Source organism: Lepidochelys kempii, chromosome 12 (assembly GCF_965140265.1).
Source record: "Lepidochelys kempii isolate rLepKem1 chromosome 12, rLepKem1.hap2, whole genome shotgun sequence".
In the NCBI taxonomy this organism is placed as follows: Eukaryota; Metazoa; Chordata; order Testudines; family Cheloniidae; genus Lepidochelys; species Lepidochelys kempii.
In genome coordinates, this window is record NC_133267.1 from 42,870,707 (window position 1) to 42,876,706 (window position 6,000).

Consider the following 6,000-nt stretch of genomic DNA (forward strand, 5'->3'; position numbering starts at 1 on the left):
GTCTGACCTGCTGGCTGGGGGCAGTCGCACTTCTTAAAAAGGGTGGGGAGACAGGAGAACTCAACCGGTAGCGGTGCCGAGAGGGTGACCTTGAGCGGCGCACTATTGCCGGCTTCCCTCTGGACGGCACCCTTCTAGGTGATGCCGGAGGCTTCTCCCTGCACAGGAGGGGGCTCGGCACCAACAACTCAAAGAGGTCTTTTGCTGCCTCGAAAGCGTCGGGTGTGGAGGGGCGTTCGAGGACCTCCTCCAGCCCTTCGTCGGCACTAAATTCGCCGGGTACCGGACTCAACGGGGCCTGTGGCGCGGGAGCCAGCGGTGCTGGTTCTTGGCTTGGGCCCGCAACGTGTCTTTGCATGCCAGGAGCATCTTTGAGCAGCTTAGTAGCTCTCTGGAGAGAGCGCCCTCTTTCCCCTTGCTTGTGCCACTTAGACGGTGCCGGAGAGGTCGACCGGTGCCCAAGTTTGTCGTCCCTTCTCAGTGCCGACGATTTGCGGTACCGGGTCGTGCACGGACGCCGGGGCACTTCGCACCGAGGACACCGGGGCTGGCCGGTTGGTTGGAGGCCGGAGGTGGTAACGCAGCCTCCATGAGCAACTGCTTAAGGCAAAAGTCTCTTTCTTTCTTCGTGCGCGGCTTAAAGGCCTTGCAGATCTTGCAGTGCTCTGCCCGATGAGGCGCTCCTGGACCCCGGAGACAGGAGTCGTGGGGTCGCTGTTGGGCAGAGACTTGCGGCACTTGGTGCAAGCTTTAAAACCCTGGGCTTGTGGCATGCCCCTTCCAGACGCCGGAGACCATGGATTTCTAACCGATAACGGCGTATGAAAGGCTAAGGGATCGCTTGCGAGCAAGCGAGCGAGAGAGAATGTTCCAACGCCGCCATGGAAGGTAAGAAGGAACTGAAGGGGGGGTCGGGCCGGCAGGGTCATATATACACCACCACGAGGGCACTGCTCTAGTGGGCTCCCCACCAGCCCGCTGGGAGCCGCTAAGGGAAAAAGTTTCCAACACCCGTGCACGTGGCGTACACACACCTAATTGGAATGGACGCGAACAAGCACTCGAAGAACCACCTATATTTCAGAAAGGGAAAAAAGTGGCCCAGGCAACCTTAGACCCATTGGTCTCCCTTCATAGCGCGCAAACTTCAGAACAAATTTTGAAGAAAAATATAATTAAATGAATGAAGTAAAGGAGATAAAAGCACAAAAGTGGATCGTGCCAGACTGACCTGAGCTTTCTTTGAGACAATAACATTCTCTCAGCAAGGGAAACAGAACGATTTGGATTTCAGTAAAGCATTTAATATGATGCCACATGGGAAATAAGTAAAGCTGGAGAATATGGGGATCAGCACAAGATTTGTAGGGTGGCTAAGGAACTGGCTACAGGGGAGATGACAACAGGCTGTGCTGAAAGGAGAACTATTCAGCTGGAGGGAGGTTAGCAGGGGAGTGCCTCAAAGAGCTGGCTTGGGACTGAACTTATTATTTTAATTCATGACCTTGGCACAGAAAGTAGGTGTGCTAATGAAATGTGATCCCTCAAAGATGGGAGCATGGTTGGCCCATAGGAGGCTCAGAGTATTGCCCAGGGAGGACTGGATGACCTCGAGAACTGGAGTAACAGAAATAGGATGAATTTAATAGTACAAAGTGCAAGTCATGGATTTAGGGGGTTATAAGAATGTCTGGTCTAAGCTGGGGGCTCACTAACTGGAAGCAGAGGAGAAAGACTTGCATATCAGTCCATCACAGAATTACTATAGTTGTAGACACCCATGTGATGTGGCTGTGAAAAAGACAAAGGTCATCCTAGGATGCATCAGGTGAGACATTTCCTGTAGAGACACGGATGTGTTAATGCCATTGGACAGGGCACTGGCCAGGCCTCTGGCCAGGCCTCATCTGGAACACTGTGGAGTTCTGGTCATCCATGTTCAAGAAAGATGAATTTGACCTGGAGCAGGTGCACAGAAGGGCTGCAAGGACGATTGGGGAATGGAAGGCCAATCTTACAAGAGGAGAGTAAGAGCTTGGTTTGTTTAGCCCGGCAAAACCCCAGGTGCGAGGGGATCTGATTGCTCTCTAAACACCAGGGAGGGTGAAGAGCTATTTAAACTACAGGACAGAGTTGGCACAAGAACAAAAGGGAACGAGATGGCCACTAATACAATTAGGCTGGAAATTAGAAGGATCCCGGACCTGGGACAGCCTCCAGAAGCAGGAGGGGGTGCAAACACCCTAACCCAGGGATACTCTAGGTGCAGCTTGTGTGCCACCAGTTGCTCTTTAATGTTACTCCTGGGGGAATTCTGCGCTGCTGCACATGCGCAGAGTTCATGTGTCCCACATAATTTTTTTATGCAGAAAATACATTCTGCCCCAGAAGTGCTGCAGTTCCACCTTTCACCCACCAGAAGTCACTGTGGTGCCAGAACAGGCAGCCCCATGAATGCAGCAGGCTGCTCTGATGCCACAGCGGCCTCTGGTGGGCAAAAAGCAGAACTGCAGCGCTTCTGGGGCAGAATGTATTTTCCAGGAGGGGAGTGGCACAGAATTCCCTATGGATCTACAACCTATCCTAAAGGATGACCCAACACTCTCACAACTCTTGGGAGACAGGCCAGTCCTTGCCTACAGACAGCCCCGCAACCTGAAGCAAATACTCACCAGCAACCACACAACAGAACCACTAACCCAGGAACCTATCCTTGCAACAAAGCCCGTTGCCAATTGTGCCCACATATCTATTCAGGGGACACCATCATAGGGCCTAATCACATCAGCCACACTATCAGAGGCTCGTTCACCTGCACATCCACCAATGTGATCTATGCCATCATGTGTCAGCAATGCCGCTCTGCCATGTACATTGGTCAAACTGGACAGTCTCTATGTAAAAGAATAAATGGACACAAATCAGATGTCAAGAATTATAACATTCATAAACCAGTCGGAGAACACTTCAATCTCTCTGGTCACGCAATCACAGACATGAAGGTCGCTATCTTAAAACAAAAAAACTTCAAATCCAGACTCCAGCGAGAAACTGCTGAATTGGAATTCATTTGCAAATTGGATACTATTAATTTAGGCTTAAATAGAGACTTGGAGTGGCTAAGTCATTATGCAAGGTAGCCTGTTTCCTCTTGTTTTTTCCTACCCCCCCCCAGATGTTCTGGTTTAACTTGGATTTAAACTTGAAGAGTGGTCAGTTTGGATGAGCTATTACCAGCAGGAGAGTGAGTTTGTGTGTGTATGGGGCTGGGGGGGATGTGAGAAAACCTGGATTTGTGCAGGAAATAGCCCAACTTGATTGTCATGCACATTGTGTAAAGAATTGTCACTTTGGATGGGCTATCAGCAGCAGGAGAGTGAATTTGTGGTGGGGGTGGAGGGTGAGAAAACCTGGATTTGTGCTGGAAATGGCCCACCTGATGATCACTTTAGATAAGCTATTACCAGCAGGACAGTGGGGTGGGAGGAGGTATTGGTTCATATTCTCTGTGTATATATAAAGTCTGCTGCAGTTTCCACGGTATGCATCCGATGAAGTGAGCTGTAGCTCACGAAAGCTCATGCTCAAATAAATTGGTTAGTCTCTAAGGTGCCACAAGTCCTCCTTTTCTTTTTGCGAATACAGACTAACACGGCTGTTACTCTGAAAAGAATTCCCTGAGAAGTTCATCACAGCCCCTGGCCCATGGAGTCAGGTTAGGACAGAGTGGGGCACATGGGGCTGTTGGGGGGGTCAAAGACTGGGGTTCAGAATGGCTAATGACAGGGGGACAGACTGGGGCATGGGCTCAAGAGCTAGCGGGGTGACTTTGAGCAAGGGACTGGATGGCAGTGAGGGTACATAGCCACTTGGGGATGTGGGAGGGGGGCTGCAGGGACCCATCCGGATGGGGGGTGCGGGAACAGGGGCAGACATGCCTGACTCAATGGGAGAGGCTTGGGATCAGTCGGGGTCTGCATGGGGGAGGCTCCCAGCTCTCTAAAAATCCTCCCCCCCCAAAAAAACAACCCTGTTCCATACTTCTCCCACCCACACCCAACAACCCTCCAAATTCACTCCAGGCTCCTTCCCTCTCCCTCAGCTCCTCCCTTACCCCTGACACTCCCAAGCCTTTGCACTGCTTCTGACAGGTGCAGGAAATACAGTTCTGTAAGTTAAATGAATTACTTAAAGTTCTGTGTTAATATGCCCAGTAAGGAATCTATGTATTAAAAAAAATTACCAGAATCTTTTTGGTCTGAATTGTTAGACATACTTGCTGACATTTTTAAATCAATTACCAAAATAATTGAAACTGGCATGATTATTGTGTGTTATTTCAGCAAATAAAATAGGCAGAATTTTGCATGTTTTGACACAGAATTCCCCCAGGAGTCATTTATTGCGTCTCCTGTAGCTCTTTGCAGCACAGGATATTAAAATACTGATTTAATTATTAACCAATCAGGATGCTTTTAGGGTGTTATTAACCAATTGTAGCGGATAAGACAGTAACACATGGTCATTTTACTGTGAGAATATAACACTAAATATTTCCCATCCTAACTCTTTAAACATCACTCTGTAGCCTTAGAGCAGCGGTCTCCAGCCTTTTTACACCCACGATCACTTTTTGAATTTAAGGGCCATCCAGGACCTCCCCTGCTCCTTCCCCGCGGCCCCCTGCCCCACTCACTCCATTCCCACCCTCACTCACTTTCACTGGGCTAGGGCAGGGTTTGTAGTGTGGGAGGGGGCTCTGGGCTGAGCCTGGGACAGGGGGTTGGGGTGCAGGAGAGGGCGAGGGGTGAACGTGCTGGGAGGGTGTTGGGGTGCAGGAGGGGGCCACAGGCTTGGGCAGAGTGTTGGGGTGCAGGAGGGAGTGCAGGGGTCTGCTGGTTCAGAGGGGGGTCAGGGTACAGGAGGGGGAATGGGGTTTTGGCTCTGGGAGAGGGGTCAGGGCTGGGGTGCAGGAGGGGGTTTGAGGTGCTGGCTCTGGGGCAGGGGCTCAGGACTGGGACAGGGGTTCAGGGTACAGAAGGGGTATCGGGTGCTGACTCCGGGAGGGGGCTCAGGGCTGGGGTACGGCCTCCCGCCAGGCAGCACTTACCTTGGTTGACTCCCGGACAGCAGCACAGTGAGGCTAAGGCAGGCTCCCTACCTGCCTTGGCCTCACGCTGCTCCCAGAAGGGGCCAATGTGGCCCCTGGGGGAGGGGGGCACAAGGCTCTGCACACTGTTCCTGCCTGCAAGCGCCCTGTCCCTGGCCAATGGGAGCTGTGGGGGCAGTGGTTCCAGGCAGGATCAGCATGCAGAAGGAGACCCCTGCCCATCGTGTCTCCCCGCCCCCCGTCGGGGCCGCAGAGCTGTGCTGGCCATTTCCTGGAGCAGCATGGGGCTGGGGCAGCCCTGCAGCACCACTGGAGATTGCGATTGATTGGGAGGGTCTCTAGGATTGACCGGTCAATCAACCAGCTGGTGACCACTGCCCTAGAGTAAATGACAGTTAATTCACACAACTGTGGCTCTTTTGGGTGATGCTGATCATTAATTTGGCTCCTGAACCACGGAGGTCTGAGCGTCACTACACTAACTAGTTTGATATATTTGCAAATGGGATACAATATGCCAGGATTGCCTGTGATAACAGGGTCTGGACTTGATGACCCAGGTGGTCAGTTCCAGTGCCATGTTTTTACGTTTTGCTGCGAGCATCCACTACAGTAAGGCAGGAGCAGGAGGGGCTAACCACAACGTGCCCATAAGTGACAAGCCGGCCTGTTGCTGGCTGGCCCTGCAGGCCCCTCTGCAGAGCTAGTGTTACGACCTGGAGCAACGACTGACACAGTTATCACTTTCCAAGAGAGCTGTGAGAGCCACCACTTCAGCTCCACACAGAGCTGCCATACCAATGCCCTTTCCCCAGGTGAGCAGGCAGTGCTGAGTGGCTACACTCACTGCCCCCCAGCCCGACGACACGTAGCCTTTCGGACACAGCCAC